The sequence below is a fragment of the Aptenodytes patagonicus genome, chromosome 6 (assembly GCF_965638725.1).
Source record: "Aptenodytes patagonicus chromosome 6, bAptPat1.pri.cur, whole genome shotgun sequence".
Lineage (NCBI taxonomy): Eukaryota > Metazoa > Chordata > Aves > Sphenisciformes > Spheniscidae > Aptenodytes > Aptenodytes patagonicus.
Genome location: NC_134954.1, coordinates 25040142 through 25065388, shown reverse-complemented (window position 1 = coordinate 25065388; position 25247 = coordinate 25040142). Strand labels below are relative to the sequence as shown.

The 25247-nt window shown below is 47.1% G+C and overlaps 2 long non-coding RNA genes across 7 annotated transcripts in view; one reads left to right on the top strand and one right to left on the bottom strand.

Moving 5' to 3' along the window:
* LOC143162003 (uncharacterized) overlaps positions 1-12805 on the top strand; it is a 28335-nt gene extending 15530 nt beyond the window's left edge. Inside the window, exon 2 of the long non-coding RNA XR_012995635.1 lies at positions 9021-12805. This is a non-coding gene — a long non-coding RNA (uncharacterized LOC143162003). The remainder of the gene's footprint in view (positions 1-9020) is intronic.
* Positions 2314-24402, bottom strand: LOC143162002 (uncharacterized). Of its 6 annotated transcripts, XR_012995633.1 has the most exons (7): positions 13992-14363; positions 8539-8676; positions 8292-8432; positions 7405-7628; positions 6901-6933; positions 5103-5244; positions 2314-3730 (listed from the first exon to the last, which is right to left on the bottom strand). It is a non-coding gene; the product is annotated as an uncharacterized LOC143162002 (long non-coding RNA). The 6 variants fall into 6 exon arrangements; XR_012995632.1 differs by lacking the exon at positions 13992-14363 and adding an exon at positions 24200-24402 and having other exon boundaries at positions 6901-7628; XR_012995631.1 differs by having other exon boundaries at positions 6901-7628; positions 8292-8461; positions 13992-14365.
* Between the last annotated feature and the right edge of the window lie 845 nt (positions 24403-25247).

Below are 25247 nucleotides of genomic sequence, written 5' to 3'. Positions count from 1 at the left end.
AGAGAGACTGGGGATGTTTCATTTCACAGCAAAACTTTCTGTTCCCAGTGCATCTGGTTTTGAATGTAGAGACCTATTGCTAACTCCTTGCAATAGACGGGAATTTACCCAGTCACTGCTCAGTTACTCTGTTCTCTAAGAAGGTTGTTAAAATGCTGCTGATGGGTTATAAACTAGAAGCAGTCCTTCATAAACCTGATGAAGTTTTGGTTATGTCTTTTCATTGCTTATTGCCACTTCAGTATTTCACTTATATGAACCTTAAGGCTTTTGGTGTCCATTGTAGCCACCTGTGAATTTGTTTGGGCACAGGATATGGTCCAAATGGCTGTTTCCTCAAGCAATGCCTTCCTAAGAGCGCGGAGAGCTCAATTGGGGTGAGGTTGGTTGTTTTTACCCCTGGAGGAAGTCAGCTGAAGCCTCCAGCTTGGAAAATGGTTTGGCACTTGCCCCATCACCAGAGATACCTCTTATTCTAAGCGTGGGGAAATATGTCTGTTTTGCATACTTGTTTAGCTCTGACCATAGGCAAAGCATGCCATCCTTTTATTTTCCATAAAAAAAGGAACCTACTCTGTTGTCTCTCTGACTTTTCTTTGAGCTGTGTATTTTAACCATTCCCTCAGGTTATGCCTAGGCATCAGAGAGATGTTTCTCAGGGGGTGTGCGTATCGGGCAGGCTGGTTAGGGTCTCACAACCTCCTCCTGTCACTAAGGAGACCTGAGAAGTGGCACCTGCACTGACTGCCTTGGACAGCCCACACCGAGCCGGGGGATGTCAGGGGGGCTACGGCATCTGCTCAGCATCAGACTCCCTGTTCAGAAGCTCCCTTTGACTCCAGCTTGGTAGGTATCAGCAGGAGCTACCTCCCCTCCATGTAGTCTAAGGATGGCTGAGTGGTGTTCATTGTACCTTGGCATTGTCTCCCCTCCCCTTGCTATATTCATGCTGTGCATTGCTCAGGGCAGAGGTCTAGTCAAAGGAGGCAACCGTCCCCTGAGCAAATCTCGTAAGGAAATCTCTTTTGCTGTTGGTGATACGCCTCTACCCATTCATCCCTCCCTGCACAGAGCGCTACCAGATTCTTCCTTGTGCTCTATGTATGTGTGATTTATTTCTCCGCAGCAAAATTCTTTGTTTCATGTTTCTGCAAATCAGCCTTGCTGCTTGCAAATGTGGCGGCTCTGCCCACAGGTAGGCTCTGCCTTGGCCTGTCTTTACTCCCACCATCTGCACGCTCCTTCTGACCGTTTCCTGCCTCTTCGCTTGGTGTGGATTTTGCAAGAAGCATTTCCTCAGAGCTCCTATTTCTGCCCTCTTTCGGCACGTTCCTGTGGTTTCTGTACCAGTCTGCTGCGATATCACCCTGCTTTCCTACCCAGCCTTGTAGCCCCTCTCATTCATGTGCTGTGGATGCTGCCCCATTCCAGCTGTGGTTTTCTATATTCAAGGAGGAATATTCTGGCAATCTCTTCCTCCCTTTTATATTTCTGAGCCCATTACAAATTGAGTGAAGGATTCCCCTGTCCTCCAGAAGAGCACGTTTAATTTGGCTGTCTCTGTGGTGTGTATAAAAGCTTCTGCACGTTTCCTGCCCCTTTTGTTTCTCTTAAATCCAACATTTTTCAAAGTTTAATTCAATCTATGAATGCAGTATCTTTAAAATCCATGTAGCACAGTACAATAACCTGCTTACTGTTCTCCACTTAACTTCTGAACAGACCTACTGCCTCTGTTTTAGAGGCATTAAATAAAAAATGTGGCTTTTATTCATCTTCCCTTTCAGGCTCCATCTGCCTCCTTGAAAACCTGAAGTTTTTGCTTGAATCTTTTCCAGCTGTCAGAAGTATTTTGGGGAGGCTGAGGTAGATTAGATTTTATAGCTACTCTCTTCCACATTCAGCACTCTGCTTTTCCCACCTGTTTCCATCTTCTGCATTTAGACCTGCACCTTTGGTACGGCGCAGCATCACGGTCACCAGGAAAGACTTTGCAATTGGATTAGGATGAGTCATTAATATAATAGAGGGAAAGATTTGCATGTTTTTCTCAGGCTGCTGCCACTAAAATAACAGCAGCTGCTCTAAACCCGAACAACCTTTCAGCTGGAGCCTTCCAGCATTTGCAGTCCAAACCTCTCACAGATGGGGCTGCAAACAACAGCCCCCTTCTATAAATCCATACATATGGATCTCTGCTAACCCCAGCCATTTCGCTGGGCTACTGTGAGTAAATACACATGCATGTGGGAATAAGGTCAATGACTGCAGGTGGCCTTTTGCCAACACATTCAAAGAGAATTCAAAGAGAAAAGCTTGGCTTTTCTTTCAAGGTAGGTGCTGTCAAGGCCAGCTCCCTCTTTCCAAACGGACACGTGGAGGGGGCTCTGGTGTTCATCCCGCTGCTGCGTGGTAAAGGCTGCTGACTGGACATCTTCCCCTTGGTGATGTTTGGCTTCACCACCCCCTGCAGTAAACCAGGGGCTGAGTCTCCTGCCGGGAGATGCACCCTGCCACTGTGAAAACAGGAAGCGGTAAAAGGCTAAACCTTTTTTTTTTTTTTTTTTACAGCTTAATTGACCCAAAAATGAACAGTTATCTGCTGTTCTTATCTAATAGTGAGTCTTTTTCTTCCTGTGTTATTTTAAGTAATGCAGAAATCATCTTGTGAACCTCATTTCCTTGAGATCTTTTCTCAATTCACAGCTTCCCCTTCGCACACCTTTATGTAAGCAGCTCTCAGGTCACATCCTATTCTGAAGTCGTGTCTTGGAAAAGAAGAGATGCAGGAGATGTGGGCTGAGGGGGATCAGGGATAACTCCCATTTAGAGCTGTGATGTTTGTGGATTTGCAGTTGGTGTCTGTACAGCGACAGATGGGAGAATAAAGCTCCAGAACAGGTGGAAAGGACAGTTACCACGAATGGTCTCTGGGCAGAGCCTGGGCTGGGGCCAGCACACCTCAGCGTGCCGGCATCAAGGAAGCAGGTGTTGTGCACACAGAATGACAGACTGCTGAGACTGACAGCTCCTGCAGCAGGTCTGCGGGCTTTGCCGGTGGAAGGACACCCTTAAGGATATCCTTGCAGACTGGAGTAGCCAGGCTTGGTCTGAGCTTTTCTCTTGTTAAGTGTTCAGAAGCATACATGTTTTCTTCTTCTCTGGTCTGGGGGATCTCTAAGCAAATAAAGGTGGTGGAGGATGCAGGACAAGGGAGGGCTGTGTTTCCTGTGCTCTGAGCCAGGCAGCCTGCAAGAGCAGGTCTTCTGCCCCTCTCTTCTAATTAGAAAGTTAGTCACAGCACTACCTTTCGAGGGGAAACCCCATCCCTGCGGGTCCTGTGCTCGTGCAGATGTGCTGGAGGGTTGGTGGGGAGCATCTGCTCAGCACTGCGAGCGCTGCACAGTCTGACATCTCCTGTGGCACTTGGATCCACGTCACTGCCCTCCTCCCTCCTCCTTTTGGATTCACAAGCCATCTCTCTGGCAGGAGATCTTCCTTTGAATGGCAGCCCCCAACTCAGGATGAACTGCTGTGCAGATCTTGCAGGGATCACAAGCATGGATGGTGAAGGCTGACATTGGACCAGTCCAATCTCCTTCCTTGCCTCGGTGCTGTCTCCACGCAAGTCCCTCGGGAAGGGTGTGCTGCCTTTGCTGCCGTCCTGCCCTCATGAGCGGGAGGAGAGGAATTGGCCTGAAGCGTGCATACCTCTGCATCGGGTGTATGGCTGTGGGAAACGGGAGGAGAGGAGGAGCTCAGAGGATGCCAAGCTTCTGAGCTGGCCGTGATGGAGCATCACACTAGAGTCACCACTTCACACTAGAGAGGGATTTGGCCTATGTCATTGAGGGAAATTTTGTGGCAGTGATTCTGTCCATGCCTAAATGGAAATGGGGCTGTTCTGAGGTTGAAACGGGCCACGAGCAAGCAGTGCAGCCAGCCTGGCAGGGAGACCGTGGGCAAGAGGCAATGTGTTGCACGGGGCAGGGGAGGCATGGCTGAGGAGCTGCAGGAAAAGTGCTTCAGAAATCAATGTTCACAGCTGAAGGGGGTGGTCAGAAGGTAGACATAAAAATAACATGCAGAAAGGTTATGTGGCATCAAGATAGGATCAAGCCACAAGCGGTTGAGAAGCTAATGGTGAGCAAGTCCAGGCAGTAAAGAGAGCAAGCGTCAAAGATACGAGAGGCACCTTGCAAGATGGTGTGGGCACAGGGGCTGAAGCATCCCTTGTTAGAGGAAGTGGGAAATATGATAAAAGAGAGAGGATAAAGCTGCTGTAATATCTATAGGGACAATTAAGGTGTTTAATGCCACATTGATATCTGTCTTTCATGCATTTAAAATAAAAAATATCAAGAAAGCATGGGCCAAGCAGGCAGTACCAAAAAACTGGTGAAAGAAAATAGGTACAGCAATCGTGAAGAAATATGATCCTACACATCCAAATGATGGTAGAGGAGTAGGGTTATTGTTAGCACTATGAAAAATTAAGGTGAAAGTAACCGGGGCCAGTCTTGCAGAAAGCAGTGTGTGAGACAGAGATTGTTTTAAGAACAGGCTGAAGTTCCTCTGATGGACCATTCATGCTCCAGTGTGAATGCTTAGGAGGCATCCACAGACCCTCACTTAAACACTTCTAAAGCAAACTAGAGCAAATGGCTTGGGTGAGGCTTGTTTAGGAGGAGGGAGGGCTGCGTCCCACATGTTTTGCTTGTGACTGTATGTTTACATTGGCAAATACATCAGAGCTGGTATAAATCATTGCCTGGAAATTCCTGTGCATATATTACCAACCAGTGACATCTTTATTTGTCCTGACTCTTTGTTTATCTCAGATCCCAAGGCCAGAGAAGAATCCCCTATATGTTTTCTTTCAGCAGCATAAACATCACATCACTACCTGGTGCTACTGCTCATCCCACCGAGCAGGGTTTGCCATCAACAGCGTTCAGCAGTGCTCCCCTACAGCCAGCTGCTAGAGCTCTCCTCTGCACCTTGAATCCTCCTGTACCAGCATGGGGAACGGTCCCTCCCGGTGCCAGGACAACCTGGCTGCAGCCAATCCCTCATCATCCCTCCCTGTGGCATCCCCTTACCTCCTTCGAGAAGAAGGGAAGCATGCAGAGATGTGGGAGGACCGAGGCACGGGCAGCCCAGCCATCAGCCTGTGGTTTGCAGGGCAATGGGAAGAGGAAAGGTTTTCTTTGGATCCTGGCTCCCGGGTGTAACCAGTATAACCTAGATTTCAAACATTTTATTTTGGTTACTTTGATTAGCTAACCTGCTGGTGTCTCAAAGGGAAGCGCTGGGTATCTGCTGGGTCCATGGTGCACCAATTATATGGCATTAGTGGAGCCACACTTCTGAGAGGGATTAAAAATCTGTCTAGATGTGCTGCTCTTCTTTTTTTTCTGTTTTTGTCATCTTCTCTTTCCCAATTTTTTTCTGAGAAACCTAGGAGTCCCATAATAACAAGTGCTATTGGGTGAGTCCATCGTAAGCATGGTTTAGGACTGCTATTTCTCTAAAAAAGCATGCATGCTGTAAATTTTAGAGAGAAAACTTTAATTATCCTTGTCATGTAAGGGGCAATGCCAGGGAATTTTCTGGGAGTGATGGACAGGAAGGGCAGGCCCTTGCAGCAGAGAGGAGCCTTTTCTTGCTGGTGTGAGTAAGAGAATGGCAGGGCCTGGCTGCTCCCGCAGCACCAGCCGGGGAGGTGCCAGACCCAAATTGGATGGTGATGCTGCAGTGTTGAAACGGTATCGAGGAAAACCCTATATTCCCTGCTGCTGCTGGTAGAGGCTGAAAAGGAACAGCCATTGGCTTGGGGGATGCTACTGCCTTCCGTAAATCCACTGCCATTTGTCTTGCACTCTCAATTGGCACCATACAGGCAATGAACCCCGCAGGAGAGGTGGGTACCAGCGGCTGGGAAGGTGTTTGTGTGCTTAGGTTTGTTTCCTACAACTGGGCTAGGGCAGCAAACATGTCTGTAGCTGCATGGCATTTCTCATCAGAGACGCAGGAGTTGCGTGGTTGCCAGTCACTGGAGCGACAAGAGACTTCTCCCCTTGCAGTATTTTGGAAATCAGCCCCAAAAAAGTGCATCTTGATTTTAAATTACAGTAATGGACTGGCAAGCTGTCCTGACAACCACCACACTGTGCTTCTAGTAGAAAAAAATTCTAGATATTTTATTAAATCACGAGGTTGCAGGGCTCAGGGTGAGCATGGTCTTGGCGTGCTGAGTTTTGATGTATCTTTACAGGTTTCTTAGATTTACTGCATGGAGTTCAGCTCAGATAAGCTCCTAATTCTTCAACTCTGCATATACATACACCAGGTAGAACATGAAGTAGCTACGCTGGATCCACTGTTTCTTAATTCTCAGCTGGAACACCTCCTCTATGGGCTCCTCATAGAGCCCCCTTGCATTTGTCCGGGACTCTGAGGAGTGGTGGGGAGTTTTATGTCCTGATGAGAACTACTTGAAAATGCTTTGTTGAATTTATTTTTCAGTTAACTAAGTTTTTTGCTGGGTGTTTTGGAGGTTTTTTCCTAAGGAACTGAAGAAAAATATTTTTATTAAATTCCATCAAGAAAAACACTTCAAATTGAGCAGTTTCCATGTTGGAGTTTTTGGTTTTCATTAAAAATGCTATCACTAATGGCAGGTGCTGACAGGATTGGCTGAAGTGTCTGATCTTTTTTTCAGGGGTCTGACTCTGGAGTGCCTTGTAATGAAACGGTTTAGTGCATACAGTCTAATTACTATAGACTGACAATGAAACAGGATGACTCAGCCAGCCCCAGACCAAGCTTGTTTGATTTTTTGAGCCATGTGGTTTGTTCGCATTTCACGGGGGACAGGAGCACAAAATTAAAACTCACCTGTAAAAGCAGTTTCTGGCTCAGAATATTCCTCTGGAAAAGAAAAAAAGACTCTGCAAAACTTCTGATGTGGTCACGGTGCCCTGATGTGCTTTTATCTTTGACCCATAATGGTTTACAGTACAGAGAGGAGAGGCAAGGGGTTTGGTGTGTTACTACTTCAGGGCTGTGCAATTCATTTTCACAGGGAAGACTGTTGCCTTCCCCCCCAAAAAAAACCCCAACATAAAACCAAACACTAAGAAACCCCACGCAGTGGTAGACCAGAGCCTGTGAAAGCTCTTCACTTACTTCAATGCAAAGTCAGGAAGATTTGGGCTGATTTTGCACAGAAGCAAACTAAGGGCTGCTCTCCGGGCTGGGCCAAGGAGGCAGGCAGCAGTGGGCGCAGGCAGACTGCAGGCAGCTCCTTCTGCAGCAATTGCCTGACCATGGCCTGCTAGAGCAGGGAGCAGCATGAGTGACTGCAGAAATGAGTATGTTATTTGTCAAAGTCTGGATTACCGTAACGAAAGTGAAGTTTTGGGCCTAGCTTAAATCAAAGTCTGACTGGGGACTGCTGACGGTCATGTCTCAGGTGTGACAGCTGCACTCCTGTGTCTGCAGAGTGAAAGGCAGCTCTTCTGCAGGCAGGAAATCTTTAAAGGATGGCCACTGACCTCTGCTGACCCAAAGGAATGAATACGGACCATGTAGCAGCTGCAGGCAACTGCACTCTTCCTGCTAGCCTGAAAAAACAAGCATCCATGAGAAATAAAACAGAGCTCTACAAGGAGGAGTCTCTTGCCTGTGAGCCTGGGCTGGGGAATGCCGCTCTTCTCCAAGGAAATTCCTCTTGCTCATCCTTGACCTCCCAGACTGTTGGCTACAACCCAAGGAAGACGTCCTCCTCTACCAGAACGCTGATGGGGCTGCGGTACACCTGACCTCCGCGAAATGAGTTTGTGAAAAATTACCAGTCCTTCCCCGTCCCTTTCTGCTCGTAACAGCTACACATGGGAAAACCCGATTACCTCCTGCTGCTACCTTGGTAGGTTTATGGCTTGCAGTGTAGGTGGGACTGGACTTTCTTCCAGAATTATGATATTGCTTTAGATGTTTAAGAGGTAATTTAAAGATCTTTCAGTTGCATTTTGAACTTAACCAGTCTACAAATTGGTTTTTGGAGGACGGCAAGTTCTGTAGCAATAGCAAGGACCTCAAGTTCCCCTGCTGAGATTGTGTAACCTGCATGATCCTTTTCTGCAGAAAAGAAGATCCTTCTTTTCTTAGTTGGAAAGGCTAACTCACCTTTTTTTTTTTTTACCATAATCAAGATAAGAAGGGGTGGGGGGAAAAAAAGTCATTCATATAATCTGGTAAGCTTTAAAGTATATTAATTCCTCTCTTACCTAAATAATGCTCAATGCCATTTTCTTCCCCATTTTATACTTGCAAGGAGCTGAAGACATTAGCAGCGTATATAATCGTGTTAGGATGCTGATCACAGGAATCATTCTAGCTGTTAATTGTTCAGACTTGAACCTTCTCTCCTGTGTGAAGAAAACAAAGAAAATGCTACCTGCAGTTGGATAGTCACTATTTTTAGCTTGGCTGACACATAACACCAAAGGGAGTAGTGTGATTTTTCTCATCTACCTGTTGCTGTGTATCACGATCTGGCTTTGGAGCAACCTCCTCCTGCACCAGTCTGGGAGGAAGTCGGAAGTGAGCAGGGCTGGGTCACCTGTGTCTGTGCATACTCCGCTCCACCCCACTGCTGAGCCTACAAGATTGCTGGAAAATAATAATCACAGCCCACTGAGATTATAAAACAGTATACATGGGGGTTGTGCTGCGCCCAGGGCATGGCGTGGGGCCCCAGAGGCAGAGGACTGGTGTGGTCAGTCATCCTGACCAAAACCACATCTGAGAAAACCCCAGCTCCCATGACCTGCCACGCTGGGTTTTGCTCATACCATTTATTAGGGGACGGATCTTGTGATAAATCCAGCACCCCGCCAGACCCTGGTAAACCTTGGTGTCTGGACAGAGTGAAGAGTGAACGCTGCCTTTAATACATTCCATGTATTTAAACTCATACCTTTCCCTCATGCTTTGACTCCTTCTGCCATGCACAGAAGTGAACCTGGACCGGTCCCTGCAGCAGGGTCAGCGGGAGGCAGCTTAGCAGACGGGCATCCCTGATGAGCTACGTCCCAGCTCAGGATCCGGCCCCCTCTCCCTCCTCTGACAGATGAAAGGAAGATGAAAGTTCACAGGCTGCGGTACCATCCTAAACTCCCTACTTGTGCAGATAGAAATTGGAGAAGAAAACGTGGCCCATAGGCTGCTGGGATTCATGCTAACCCATTCGCAGGCAGAATCCTAGCTCCGAGCAAGATTTTGCTTTCTTCCATGTGTGGCAACTCAGTGACACAGACTTTTCCAGCAAAAAAATGGATCCACTTTTTTTAGCTCAGGCTGGTGTGGACTTGCATTTGTAACGTTGTCTGCAACTGCAATCTGAGACAATTGAACCTGCCTAATTGTTGCTGTGAGCATACACTGCACATGCCAGCAGTGATTATACATCCTCCCTTCTCATTGCTGTTGCTGCCTGGGGTCTGCCATTTCTCTACCAGTTAAATGTGTCATATTTTTATTGAATAGCGACGTCCCAGCACTAGAAAGAGATAAATACAATGCAGGCATAATGAATCATGGGCTCTGGTAGACATGCTCAGCCCCAGAAGACTGTCTAGAGTGGGCCAAGAGATGAAACACTGTGGCCTAACTCTTGTTTTTCTTCACTTTTGCCTGGAAAGTGCTCCCACGGGAATTCAGAAAACAAGACTCATCCTGCCTGTGCAAGAATCCAGGATCCTGAACGGGCCGGGAGGAGCAATATGCCTGGAAGGGCAAGGGGTCTGAGTGGCATCATGCTCCACTCTGCCCAACGTCCCTCTCTGAGAAGGGGGCTGGCTGCTGCTGCTGCCCGGGGAGGTCTGGTGAGGGGCTGGCTGGGCGCAGGTTTTACCAAAAAAGCCTTGGTCAGCGCAGTGCATGCCAGGCTAAACAAGAGCCGGTAACAATACCCTGCTGTGAGAAGAGCAAATGAAAGGGAGAATACAGACAGAACTGCACATGTACGACACCATGCAACCTTTTCCATCTGCTCAGGGCAGGGTAGGCTTCAGGGCAGACATCAAAGATAAAGCCTGACTGGAGAGGAACCAGAGATGGGCAGCAAGAAGGACCGGAGAATTTGGAAACATGAGCTATGAGGACAGACTGAGCAAACTGGCATTGGTTAATCCAGAGGAAGGAAGACTAGGGAGACTAGTTAAGCCTTTAAGTATATAAAAGACTACCACAGAGTAAGACAGTAAATTGTTCTCCCACTGGATAAAGGGGAAAAAATTACAATAATAGAGACTTTTGAAAAGACGTTGAGAGAAGCTTTCCAACTGCAGGATAAATAAGCCCTGGAAAAGATATAGATTGGGACATCTCCATCAGTAGATGTTTTTAAGACCAGGTTAGACAAACCTCTGTCAAGAATGCAGCTTTGGGCAGTGAGGATGGACAACATGGATTTTTGGGGTTGTCTTTATTTCTTCCTTTTTTTTTTTTTTTTTTGAGTTGGTTTCACTGTGCTGAAGCCAAAAGCTTCAGGAGAAAGTTTCTGCCATTGCACGGCATGAAGGCATTCATGCACATCCCAAATGTGCTGGGACTTCTGTGCAACTGGTCTGCCCAGCACGTGTGGTTTCCCTGCGATTCAAGGAGAGTCAGGTTAGGCAACCGAGGAGAGAGCAACTTGTTGTCATAAAGCTATTAAAGCTTTAATCAGGAATTGAAGATGTGACAAAATATTTTTTTCATGTAAAAGCCACTCAAACCTACCTTTATAGGCCTCTCGGTAAAGGAGTCTTTGAGAAAGATAATGCCATAAAAAGCATTATCTATTGTTCCTGAACTTCTAATATTAGCAGGCAGAGAGGATAAATATTAATCACTTCATTGAGCAGCTGAGTGCTTGTCTGTAACATTTCCAGCAATGCACAGGTAAATGTGCCCCCTCCCTGCCGAGACAGTTGTAACTAGAAGTCATGTGAATATAGTCATGGGGGCAAAGCTGTCAGCCAGCAACTTACAGACCTGCCTGTTTCTTTCCACTAAAGCCACCAAGGGCACCGGAAACCGAACCCGATGGAGAATCAGTAACGCTGGGACATGCAGCAGCAGCTGATGATGCTGGGGGTGGTACAAGAGTCCCTGAACTGGCCTGGGATGGGGCTGGGACAGGACAAGAGTGTGCTAGGATGAAAGCCTTCTTTTTCTGCTGTTCCTCTTTCAAGCCTGCCCATTTCTTTAGCGTGACAAATGGAGAGGAGCAACTATGACTCCCAGCACTTACCCTGTAACTGCTTGTTCTTCTGCAGCGTAGGAAAAAATTACTTGGATGAAGACGCTAACGCCAGCTTTGTTCCCCAGAAAGAAGCACTGCCAGAAGGTAGGAGTCATGGGCCTGAAAAAGCCAGCACAGCTCAGCACATCCCTCTGGAATTTGGATGCTCTCCCTCACCTCCCCTGTTTGCCCAGGGGCATGGCAAGGCAAGTGGGTGAGGTTCACCCCGCAGAGGCTCCTGGGCTCCAGCAAAGCTTGCTTTTGGTTATCTGCAGATTTTGTAAGAGTTTCCAAAGGTAGACGAAGGTTTCCCTCCACGATGGGTGGTCCCTCTTCAGGCACCGTCATGGTCTGAAACCTCGGTACAGCAAGAGGAGAGGGATGAAAAGTGTCGTGAAGTGAGGGGGGGGTGCTTACAGTGGTTTGGGGCTTGCTGTATGGGCCAGGCAGGTGAACTTGTTAAGTTATGCTCCTTCCTGCAAGCAGCGCAGCACAAGGGGAATCTGAGATGGAGCCGAGGACTAGCAAGAAGGGGACTTCTGTGAGAGGGGAACGAGTGGAGGGAGAGGCAGAAAGCGAGCCTGTGTGTTACTGACCTGGAGCCCCTGAGGTAGAGGGCAGGAGGCTTTTGCCAGCTCCTTGCACTGACAGCAGGTACCTACTTCTCTGCAGTCTAAGTGCAAAAGGACTGAGAAGATGCTCAGTGAAGGATCTCAGCTCAGGCTAAGACCTTTCTGAGCAAACAGCCACATAAACATACCACAATTAGTTGTAAATGTGGGCTGGCCAGCTGCCCGTCTCACTTATGTCCCTACTCAAGAGCTAGGCAAACTCATCCTGCCTTCAGGTTCAGTGTAAGGTTTAACCAGCTTTTAAATGCTGGGAAGTGCCCTAAACCATTTTGCCTATGCAGAAAAGCATCTGTCTGCTGCGAAACCCCAGCTCCAATGCTGGTGCTCCAAGAACAGCGTGCTAGGCCAAGGGTCCTGAAGGACACAGGGTGCCATACAGAAACCTGGCCAGGACCCGTGCCCCAGCCTTGCCCAGGCAAGCAGGCTCTGCCTCCCCACTTCTCCCGGTCAATGCATCAAACTACTTGTGGGGAGCACCCTACTCAGCCCCTCTGCAGCCGGGGAGAGGCACCAGGAGTCAGCTGCACTGGGCACGAAAGCTGTGCCTCCTTCAGGTGCCTGGCTCCGACTGGCTGCTCCAGCGAATAGACGCTCCAGCTAATTGCAGCTCCTGCTCACCACAGCTGCAGGGAATTTTGCCTCTGGCTAATGTATGCTCCAGACAGTGGACAGCCCATCTCATTCCAGGCCCTGCTCGCTACAGTTCTGGCTAATTGAAGCTCCAGCTCTGCACTGAAACTCCAGTTGATTTCAGCTCCTTCTCCTTACAAGCTCCAGCTATTTGCAACAGTCTGGGCTTTTGACAGGGTTGTAAATCAATCACTATCATAACTTGAGTATTACTATTAAATGTCATAGCTGTACGTTGTATAAATATGAATTAGTTTGTATGATTAATTACTTAGTAACTATTCCAAGCAGTGTACAAAGAAGAGCTGGGCTCAAAGAGGGCGTGGGGGGTCTGAAAAGCACCCTTCCCCCCAGAGACCACCTCAGACATGGAGTTCAGCCTGGTGCATGCCGGTCTCCTGAACTTTGGGGTTTGATGCGACCAGACCCCCACCTCTGCAGAGGGTCCATGCACCCCACCCACCCCCTGCTTTCCCCTGCAGCCCCCAATGCCCTCCCACCCCTCTGCACAAACAGCCAAACTGGCTTCTGCTTTTGGCCCCCAAAACAGCTATTTCAGTGCCCATTTCTGAGCCCAAAAACCCAGCTGCTGAGCCTGTTCTCAAGTCCCAAAAATGCAGCACTTGACCTCTGTTCCTGAGCCCAAAACCACACAACTTAGCCTCCTCCGTCAGGTCCTGAAAACACACGACTCGATCTGTTTCTGAGCCCCAAAATCAGCCACATGAGCCTGTTTTCAAGCCCCAGGAACACAAGACCTGGTCTCCATTTTCGGGCCCCAAACCAGCTCACCCTGTCTGCTTTCTGACCCCCTTTGCAGTCCCCATGTGTGATGCTGAGGGATGGGGGGAGTGTAGCTACCCCACAGCCCTGCACCCCCGGGGCCCCACATGCAGTTTTGGGGAGTGCTTGGGAACTGCGGAGGGCCCGGCCCCATGCCTCCGCGGGGCAGCACCAGCACAGGCAGGGCATCACCAGCACCACCCGGCCCGTACCCAAAGCTCCCCCCAGATTGAAGCACCCCCGCGGGGAGCCGGGCCCAACCGCCCCGGGAGCGCAGCCCAGTCCGCCTCCAGGCACCACCAGCAGCAGCAGCCGGGGCCCTTCCCCGCCCGTGCGGGCACCGGCACCCGCCCGGCGCCGCAGGAGCCCCCCGGGCCACCGCTGCCCGACTCCCGCCGGGAGCGGCAGAGGCTGCCCGGCCCCGACAAGGAGCAGCCGAGAGCCGGATGGGGCTGCCCCTGCTCCCCTCGGCCGGACACGGGCTCGGCCCCAAAACCCCCCGACGAACCCCAGGACAGCGCTCGGCCCGAAGCCGCTTCTGCCCCCACCAGCCCCAGGAGAACGGAGCCCGGACCCGCCCGCGGGGGCTCCGACACATCCAAGACCCGCCGCGCTCACAGCCCCATAACGCGCCCGGCCCCGCGGCCCCTCACCTGCCCCAGCGCGGCTCCAGCTGCCCCACGGCCGGAGCGGAACGGAACGGAACACAGCGGTCGGACCGGCCGCCGCACCGCTGCACCCACGCAGGCACCCGGCCCCGGCCCCAGCTCCATTTAAGCGCCGCCCGGGCCGCGGCAGCGGCGTTCTCGCCAGCTTCCCGGTTCCGGACTCGTCCTTCCTCTTGCCGGACGCTCCGGGGCGGTTCTCGTCCCTTTTCGCTCTGACGTCTCGAGCCGAGCCGGTCCCACGCCTCCGGGCTACCGGTGGTGCCCGTTCTGCTGCTCGGTGCCGGGCCCTGCCCGCCGGGGCCGAGTGCTGTTCTCCGCCCGGCCGCGAGAAGCCGTCCTGGGGCTTCCTCGGTGTGTCCGGCCCCGTCCCGTCCCATCCCGAACAGGGGAGAGCTGGGTACCAGTGCGGAGCCCCGGGGCAGAGGTTGCCCCAGTCCCGCCGCCGGCCCCATCCCGCCGCCGCCGCCTTTCCCGCCGCGGGGGGGTGCACACACGGTATCCGCGGGCAGGGGCATCCCCGGGGAGCCGCGGTACAGTACACAGAAAACAAACCGCACAGACTACCTCCCTACCTACAAAGCCTCCCTTAGGGAATTACAGCAGCAGCTGACCGATGGAAAAACCACAATGGCATGACATGGTGACCCAAAGATCCAAAATGGACACCTTGCTACAGAAACTGGTGCTAAAGACACAATAGATAAAAAAGAACAAGAGAACATGACTGCCATGACTGATACTAGAGCAAACCTTACTGGACACTTAAGGCAAAACTGGAATAACAGAAAAAGCTTGCGTGCCCAGGACTGCAATAAAAGACTCCTGGCTGGAGACTGTTATGAGCACAAATAATACACATCCTCTTCTCCAAGAATTCCAGGGAAGACAGTGACAAACCTGCGCTGGAAATAAGTGCCTAGTCGATGCCTCTAAGTAACAATGACTGTGGCATCCAGATGGACAGTGAAGGAATGGATGCAAAAATTGTCAGGAATGAAGTAAGTAAAAGGCACGGAGAAGCAGATACCTCAGAGTTCTGGAGGGTATACTTTAATGTACCCAATCCTTTCCAAGGTGAGACTCCTCTGACGTTCAGCCCTGCATATTGTGATGCAGAGGCCTGGATGGTCTACACTGTGTCTCTGGTGACTTTATTGTACCTCTCATCAGCTGCAGAAAGACTAAAACAGAACAGACCTCACTGAGACCCAAATCCAACCACAAAACCAATCTGAGAAATGCTGATGAACCCTCCTCCCTTTCACAACCATCCCCCAGTCCCAAAGCTTTAGAAACCCCTTCTCTTCTTCTGAACTGTCAGGGAAGAAACCCCACTCTTTCCTGACAGCTCCTTCCCTGTATTCGCACCCCCTGAACCCCTGCGTCAACCACTCCTCAGGAGCTGCTCTTCTGAGCCGTGCCCTACATTCTGCGGGCACCTCCTGTCTTCCCACAGACTCTGGGCTCTGCTACAGGCCCATGAGATAAGTGAAGTCCTGACGCTTACAATCTACGAGGGGCCTGCTGCAAGCTGCAAAGGTTCTAGGGACAACATGGTACTCTGTGGGCGATCGGGAAAGGCGATGAGCCGTCCCATACCCTGAAAGACACTATGCCTTATGTCCCTGCCCCTTTCTTGAGAAATGCTAAAACTCCACATACAGATGCATACAAGATGCTCCCCCTAGCCCCTGCTAGATAATCTCACCATCAGTCCCATGAAGAGAGATGAGGCGAGGCTGTGGCTCCTATACCCTGCCCCCCCCACTACCCTTCCCACAATCCCCTGGGAAAGGGACGGGACGAACCACCAGAAGGATTCGGGGCGGCGAGGGGTCTTCTCACCTGCCTCAAGTTTACAGCAGGCAAAGCACTGAACAGAGAAAGTGACCTGCCTGTACTGGAAATGACAATACCTGCTCTTTTACTACAGCTACATCTATTACATCAGCAATGCGACCAGGTAGGTAATTAAACTTAATTTTTCTGGGGCGTAGATAGAAAAAGATAGATGTCGTACTAAGCTACGTAGGAAAGTAGTTCATTAAATGCAGTAACAATATTACTATAAAAAAATCATGTGCTTTAGTTTCCTATTAAAAAACCCAAATGCTATGGGATTATACTTCATTTCTCGCAAGACCACGCATGCTACCTAACTTCTACCAGAACTACATTCTGGATAGGACTGAACGACAAAGCAGAATTAGATCCCATAAGAATACCTCCTCAAAATAATCTCCAGTTGCAAAGTAAATTATTTACTGTAAATCACTGACAATTCAGAGTCACCTCAACGGCCTCTCTGACTGACTCCCTTAACAGAACTAGATGAGTCCCAAAGGATAGAAAACACAAAAAAACCATGGAAATACAAGAAATATATCAGAAACTGTATGAAGCAGCCTAATTAAGACCAAAGTAGCTAGAACAAAAATGAATTGCAAAACACAACAAAAAACACCCTGGGAGATGTGTCGATAAAAATAGATGAAGGCTATCACCTTCTCCGAAAAACTCAAGATCTGAGCTGACAATAGACATCTTTGGGGTACCAGATACCAAATAGAAACATACTATAAGACAGAAAACAGACAGACTGCTGTGGAGCACGAAGATGGCTTCGGAAAAGGTTCTGACAGAACAAGAGGCATTGTCACAGGGATTAGAGAAGTCCCAAAGGGGCTGGAGAGACCAAAGAAGTCTTAGGGATGCAATGAGCTCAAAAGGGAATTGAACAAAGTACAGATGTCCTCAGGGGACCGGGGACCAAATGGAGGTGCACCAAGCACAGCAAGACTGACCAGGGTAACAGATGCGGACTCAGGAAGGGTTCTGAGTGGAAAAGAGGGGTGCAAAGTGCCCTCCTGAGCTAGAACGGGGCTCTGGGGCATAGGGGATCTCTCACGAGAGCTTGGCAAAGGGAGCGGAGGAGTCCTGAGGGGGCCTGAGAGACCAAAGAAGCCTCAGAGATAATAATGAGGAACTCTGAAGGGGATTTCAACAAAGTACCGATGTCGTCAGGGGGCTGGGGGCTGAATGAAGGCATCTTACTCTTTGCCATTTAAGATAAGAGTGCTCTGAAGCACACCAAAAAAAAAAAAAAAAATCAAAAGTGAGCTAAAGTGCTACAAGAGTGCTGTGGAGTACAAGAAAGGACTCAGACGACATTGTTGTAGAGAGTAGAGGAATTAGGAGGGGCCACGGTAAGAAAAGAAGGCTTGGAGACACAGTGAGGGCCTTGGAATCTCAGGAGGGCATCTAGGCAAACTAAAGATGACTGAGTGAGAGAGGAACCAAACAGAGACACCCTCAATGGCAGAGAGAAAGATAAAGGAGCGCTGCATAGCAAAGAAAGACGGCAGGCTCTGACGTAACAAGAAAGATGGAAAGGGAGATAAAGTGCTACAAGGTGCTGTGGAGAACGAGGAGGGTCTCAGGAGGCATCGTGACTGTGAGGAGAGGAGTGTTGAGGGGGGCTGATGGACAAAAGAAGGCTTGGGATAACAAGGAGGAACTGGGGTGATCATCTGAGCAGAGTACAGATGGTCTTGGGTGGGCGGGGACTGAACACAGGAATCCTAGATAGCATAGAGGAACAAGATGGATGTGGAGCACAAGGAAGGTCTCGGGAGGCATCGTGACTGGGAGAAAAAATGTCCCAAGGGAGCCAGAGAGACAGAAAAAGGATTTGGGACATGATGATTAAATCCAGAGGGGATCTGAACCAAGTAAACATGTCATCAGAGGGCCAGGGAACAAATAAAGGCACAGCTAGAGGGAAGAGAAGACAGAATGACTAGGCCTGGGTCACAGATATGGACTCAGGAAGTCTTCTGAGGGAACAAGAGGGGTGCAACGTCTGCTACAAAGCTAAAAGTGTGCTAAGGGCAACCTCAAAGGCATCGATAGGCATCGTGACACCATTAGAGGGGTCCTGAATAGGCCAGAGAGACCAGAGAAGGCTCAGGGACACAAGGAGGAAGTCTGCAGGGGATTTGAACAGAGTACAAATGTCCTCAGGAGGCTGGGGACCAAATGGAGGCACCCTAGATGACAGGCAGAATGATAAGAGCGCTCTGAGGCAAAAACCAACCCGAGGATGGGGTTCAGAGGTAACGAGAGAGGATCAAAATCTGCTACAGAGCTAAAACAGGGCTGTGGGACACAAAGAAGGTCTCGGGAGGCATCCTAGATGGCATAGAGAAGAAAAAGAATGCTCTTAGGAGAGGTGTGATTGCAACAAAACGAGTCCAAATGGGGCTTAGGGAGCTAAAAGTGTCCTGTGGGGAACATCTAAGACCTCAGGAGGCATTGTGAAAGCAGCAGAGGGGTTCTGAGAGGGACAGATAAAAGAAAGCTCGAGGACATGATGAAGAAGTCCAGAGGGGATTTGAACAGACTACAGATGTCCTCAGGGGACCAGGGACTGAACAGAGGTATCCTAGCTAGCACAGAGGACAACATGAGTGTTCTGGAGTTAAAAGATGGCATCAGGAAAGGTTCTCAGGGAGCAAAAAAAAGAGTGCAAAGTGCACTACAGAGCCGAAAGAGGGCTGTGGGGCATTAGAGTGGCCTCAGGACGCATGATGACAGGAGAAGGGTGCTGAGAGTGAAAGAGAGACAGAAGGTGGCTCTGGGACACAATGTGAGACTCAAGGTGTCCCAACAATGTACAGATGTCCTCGGGGGATGAGCAACTGAATGGAGACATCCTAGATGGCAATGAATAAGGTAAGAGAGCTCTGGGGAACAGAGAAAGCCTGAGGAAGGGTTCGGTCTGAATAAGAGAGACAGAGAGGGCTGCAGAGCTTGAAGGGTGCCGTGGGGCACGAGGACAGTCTCGGGAGGCGTTGGTACAGGAGAGAGGGCTGGGTGAGGAGAGGCACAGGGAATGTGGACATAGAGACAAACAAAGGATTGCTGACACAATGAGGTACTCAGGAGGTGATCTGAACAGCATTACAGATGTCCTCAGGGGACTGGAGACCAAATGGAGGCTTCCTTACACGGTGGAGGGAAGATAAGAGTGCTCTAGGGCAAAATGAAAGCCTGAGGAAGAGTTGTCTCCGAATAAGAAAGGTACAAAGCCTGCTGCAGAACTGAAGGATGGCTGTGGAACACAAGGACGCTTGCAGGAAGCATCATGACAGAAATAGAGGGGTGCTGAGGTGGCCGGAGAGATAGAAGGTGGCTCAAGGGCACAAAGGTACTCGGGAGGCGATTTGAACAGAGTACAGATGTCATGAGGGAGACGCCGACCCACTGGAGGCAGGCGAGATGGAGGAGAGGACAAAAAGACTGCTCTGAGGAAGAGGGATGACCTGAGGAGATGTTCTGACAAACCGAGAGGGGTACAAATTATGCTCCAGAGATAAAAGCATGCCGAGGAGACCCTCTAAAGCCTCGGGATGAACCGAGAGAAGAGAAAAAAAATAAAAGACACAAAGAAAATTTTAAAAGCAACAGGGTATGTGACAAACAAGAAAATTAAAAAATAGGGATAGACAGCTTGATAAAAGTAGACATAGAAAGAAAATTTTAAAAGCAAAAGGGTACAAGACAGAGGAGAAAAAAATTTAAAAACAGGGACAGAAAACTAGATAAAAGTAGACATAGACAAAAATTGGAAAACAAAGGCATTAAAGGAGGAAAAAATTAAAATATAGGGACAGCAAACTAAATAAACAAACAGAGACATAGAAAGAAAATAGACAAATTGAGAGAGTACTCAACAGACAAGAAAGAATTAAAAAATAAGGACAGGAACTAGATAAAAGCAGACGTAGAAAATAATTTTTAAAGTGACAAGATTAAGTAAATAAAGGAAAAAAATAAAAAACAGGAACAGCAAACTAAAACAAAGACGTAGAAACAAAATTTAAAAAATGACAGGGTATGGCACAGACTAGAATGAAAAAAAAATAAAGACAGTGAACTGGATAAAAGTAGATATAGAAAAAAATTAAAAGTAATGTGACACAGGAAAGATGGGAAATAATAAAAAAATAGGGTTAGACATCTGGATAAAAGTAGACAGAAAGAAAATTTTAAAAGTGACAATGTAGAGGATAGATAGGAAAAAAACAATAGAGACAGAAAAATACATGAAAGTGAACACAGAAACAAAAATTCAAGAGTGAAGACATTAAGAGAGGAAAAAATTAAAAAACAGCAAAAAAACTTAAATAGACGGAGACATAGAAAATTTAAAAATGACTAGGTACAGGACAGACTGAATTAAAAAATAAAAGACGGCGATGGCAAACTGGATAAAAATAGACGAGGAAAGAAAATTTAAAAGCGACGGGGTACAGGACAGACAGGAAACAATTAAAAAAAGAGAGAGAGACATCTTGATAAAAGTAGATGTAGAATGAAAATTTTAAAAGCAACAGGATACAGGAAACAGGAAAAAATTAAAAATAGAGACAGAAAATGAGTTAAAAGTACACCTAGAAACAAAATTTCAAAACAAAAAGAATTGAGAGTAAAAAAATGAAAAATAGGGACAGTTAATTAGATAAAAGTAGACATAGAAAGAAAATTTAAAAAGCAATGCGGATCATGATAGACAGAAAAGAACTAAGAAATAGAAACAGGAACTGGATAAAAGTAGACAGAACATTTTAAAAGCAACAGGATTAAGGAAATAAAGGACAAAAATTAAAAAATAGGGACAGCGAACTAAAATGGAGACATATAAAGTAAATTTAAAAACCAACAGGGTACACGACAGACGAGTTAAAAAATAGGGATGGGAGCTTGATAAAAGTAGACATAGAAAATTTAAAAAGCGACGGCATTAAGGAAACACAAGAAACAATTAAAAAACAAACAGTGAATGGGATAAAAGTAGAATCATAGAATCATTTAGGTTGGAAAAGACCTCTAAGATCATCGAGTCCAACCGTCAACCCAACACCACCATGCCCACTAAACCATGTCCCTAAGCACCTCATCTACTCATCTTTTAAATACCTCCAGGGATGGGGACTCCACCACTTCCCTGGGCAGCCTCTTCCAATGTTTCACCACTCTTTCAGTGAAGAAATTTTTCCTCATGTCCAATCTAAACCTCCCCTGGTGCAACTTGAGGCCATTTCCTCTCGTCTTATCGCTTGTTACTTGGGAGAAGAGACCGACACCCACCTCGCTACAACCTCCTTTCAGGTAGTTGTAGAGAGCGATGAGGTCTCCCCTCAGCCTCCTCTTCTCCAGGCTAAACAACCCCAGTTCCCTCAGCCGCTCCTCAGAAGACTTGTTCTCCAGACCCTTCACCAGCCTCGTTGCCCTTCTCTGGACACGCTCCAGCACCTCAATGTCCTTCTTGTAGTGAGGGGCCCAAAACTGAACACAGTATTCAAGGTGCGGCCTCACCAGGGCCGAGTACAGGGGCACGATCACTTCCCTACTCCTGCTGGCCACACTATTGCTGATACAGGCCAGGATGCCATTGGCCTTCTTGGCCACCTGGGCACACATGTTCAGCCGGCTGTCAACCAACACCCCCAGGTCCTTTTCCGACAGGCAGCTTTCCAGCCACTCTTCCCCAAGCCTGTAGCGCTGCATGGGGTTGTTGTGGCTGAATTGCAGGACCCGGCACTTGGCCTTGTTGAACCTCATACAATTGGCCTCGGCCCATCGATCCAGCCTGTCCAGGTCCCTCTGCAGAGCCTTCCTACCCTTGAGCAGATCAACGCTCCCGCCCAACTTGGTGTCATCAAGTAGACAAAGAAAGGGCATTTAAAAAAAAAGGATTAAGAAAATGAAGGAAAAAAATTGAAAAATAAGGACAACGAACTAAAACGCAGACCTGGAAAGAAAATTTGAAAAGCAAAGGTGTAAAGGACAGACAAGAAAAAGATAGAGTACAGACAGTGATCTGGATAAAAGGAGACATAGAAAATATTAAAAGCAACAGGGATTAGGGAAATAAAGGAAAAAAAATAAGGACAGCGAACTAAATAAACATAGAAAGTAAATTTTTAAAGTGATGGGGATTATGAGAGGAAAAGATTAAAAAATAGAGACAGAAAACTAAATAAAAGTAGACGTAAAAAAAATTTTAAAAGCCTCAGGGTTAAGAGAGGAAAAAATTCAAGAATAGGGACAGCAAGCTAAATAAATGGAGACATAGCAAGTACATTTTAAAAGCGATGGGGTACATGACAGACAGGAAAGAAATAAAATACAGGGATAGGGAGCTTGATAAAAATAGACATAGAAACAAAATTTGAAAATCCAAGGGATTAAGAGAGGAAAGAATTAAAAAATAGGGATGGCGAACGAAAGAAACAAAGACATAGACAGATAATTTTAAAAGCAAGGGCACTAAGGAAATGCAAGAAATAATAAAAAATACAGACAATGAACTGGATAAAAGCAGACATAGAAAGAAAATTTAAAAGCGATGTGTTAAACGACAGACAGGAAAGAATTAAAAAAAAGGATAGGCCTGTTGACAAAAGTGGTCATGGAAAGAAAACTTAAAAAACAATGAGGTACAGGACAGACAGGAAAAAATTTAAAATAGGGACACCAAAGTAGATAAAAGTAGACATAGAAACAAAATTTTAAAAGCCAAGGGATTGAGATGAAAAGGTTAAAAAAATAGGGACAGAGAACTAGAATGGAGACATAGAAATAAAATTTTTCAAAAGGCAGCATTAAGGAAGGACAAGAAATAATTCAAAACTGAAGACATCAAACAGGATAAAAGTAGACATAGAACATTTTAAAAGCAAGAAGGACTAGGAGAAGTAAAGAAAAAAAATAAAGAATAGGGACAACAAACTAAATAAATGGAGACATACTAAGTAAATTTTTAAAGTGATGGGGTACATGACAGGCAGGAAACAAAGAAGAAATAGGGATAGGGAGCTTGACAAAAGTAGGCATAGAAGGAAAATTTAAAAAGCGATGAGGTACAGGACAGACAGGAAAGAACTAATAATAGAGACAGCAAACTAGATAAAAATAGACATAGAAGCAATATTTTAAAAGCCAAGGGATTAAGAGGGGAAAGAATTAAACAATATTGTAGCAGATGAAAACGCAGACATAGAAAGAAAATTTTAAAAGTGACAGCACTAAGGAAAGACAAGAAATAATGAAGAAATTAAAACAGGAAATGGGATAAAGGGAGAAAGAAATATTAAGGAACTAAGGAAAAAAATTAAAAAATAGCAATGGTGAACTAAAACGGAGACATAGAAAGAAAATCTAAAAAGCGACGGCACTAAGACAAATAATTTTAAAAAGACAGGGAATGGAAAAAAGTAGGCGTAGAAAGAATATTTAGAAAGTGATAGGCAATAGGGAAATAAAGAGAAGAATTAAACAATAGGGATAGTGAACTAAAACAGATGCAAAAAGAAAATTTAAAATGCAACGGTACTAAGGAAAGACAAGAAATAATGAAAAGAAAAGAGCAAATTAAAGACAGTGAATGGGATAAAAGTAGAAAATATAAACAGCAATGGGGATTAGGGAAATAAATCGAAAAAACTAAAAATAGGGACAGCGAACTAAAACAGAGATGTAGAAAGAAAATTTAAAACGTGAGGGCACTAAGGAAAGACAAGAACTAATTAAAAAATAGACAGGAAATGGAATAAAAGTAGACAGAAAATTTTAGAAGCAAATAGGATTAAGGAAATAAGGAAAATATTAAAAAATAGCAATGGCAAACTGAAACAGAGACATAGAAAGAAAATTTTTAAAAGTGATGGCACTAAGGAAAAACAAGAAAAAATAATTAATAAAAATAACAACAGCAAATGAGATAATAGGAGAAAATTTTAAAAGCCAAAAGATTAAGAGAGGAAAGAACTAAAAAATAGCAACAGCAAAATAAAAGGCAGACATAGACAGAAAACTTAAAAAGTGACGGCACTAAGGAAAGACAAGAAATAATTAAAAAATTAAGACCATGAATGGGATAAAAGTTGGCATAGAAAGAACATTAAAAAAGCAAGGGGGATTAGAGAAATAAAGAGAAAAATTAAAAAATAGGGACAGCAAACTAAAACAGAGATGTAGAAAGAAAATTTAAAAAGCGAGGGCACTAAGGAAAGACAAGAAATAACTAAAAAAAGACAGCAAAGGGAATTAAGGTAGCCATAGAAGGAATATTTAACAAGTGACATGCATTTCCACTTCCGTCCGCCGACATTTCCACTTCCGCTCACCTGTGCGAGCCGCAGTACCGCTGTTCGGACGCCAGGCAGCGCGCCACTGCGCATGCGCTCTTGAGGCGTGGCCACACTGCTTGGCGGAGGGCGGCCGCAGCTGCAAGCCCACAGAAAACCACGCGAAACTGGCAACGAAGCTACACCTTGTGCCGCGGGGGTTGCGGCAGCAGCAAGGGCTACGCTGTGCCACACGCGCCCGAGAGCCAGGCGGCTGCCCGGCAGCCAAGGCTGCAAAAACTACACCTCCTGGCGTGCACGGGCGAACACAGCATGGCTGCTCAGAATTTGCGTGCCAGAAGCCTACACCTCCCGGCCTGCCCCGGGGAACCAACGTGGCCGACCGGCAGCCCCGTGCCCCAGGACTATGGCTCCCAGCATGCTGCAAGAGGCAGCCCTCCCCGCTCGGATGGAGAAAGGAAAAACCGCGATGGGCTCCAAGACAGAGAGGGAGGAATTTCAAAAATGAAGGGACCAGAAGCCATACAGAGAGGGGCGGAGAAAGGGAAGATAGCAATGGGCCCCAGCAGCGAGGGAAGAATTCAAAAGTAGGGACAGGGAGCTGGACTGAGTGCGATGGAGAAAGAAGGAAAAAAAAGAAAAAAAAAAAACCACAAAACTGCAACAGGCTACAGGGCAGAGAGGGAGCGATTAAAGACTCGGGACAGGCAGTGGGACAGAGAATGGAAAAATAGCAATGGGCCACAGGGCAGAGAGGGAGGAATCAAAAAACCAGGATTGGGAGCAGTCTGCAAAGAGACATCGGGAAACGAAAATTCAGAGAGTGATGTGTACAGGGCAGAGAGGGAGGAATTTTAAAATATAAGACGGGGAGCCAGACAGAGAGACACAGAGAAAAAAAAACCAGCGATGGGCTACAAGACAGATAGGGAGGAATTAAAAAATCCTGGCAGGGAGCCGGACAGGGAGAGACAGCAAAAGAAATGAAATCACAACGTGGCACAGGGCCAAGAAGGACAAAATTGAAAAACCAGGCCTGGGAACTGGAAACAAGAGAGGCAGAGAAAGAAAAGATACCGATGGGCTC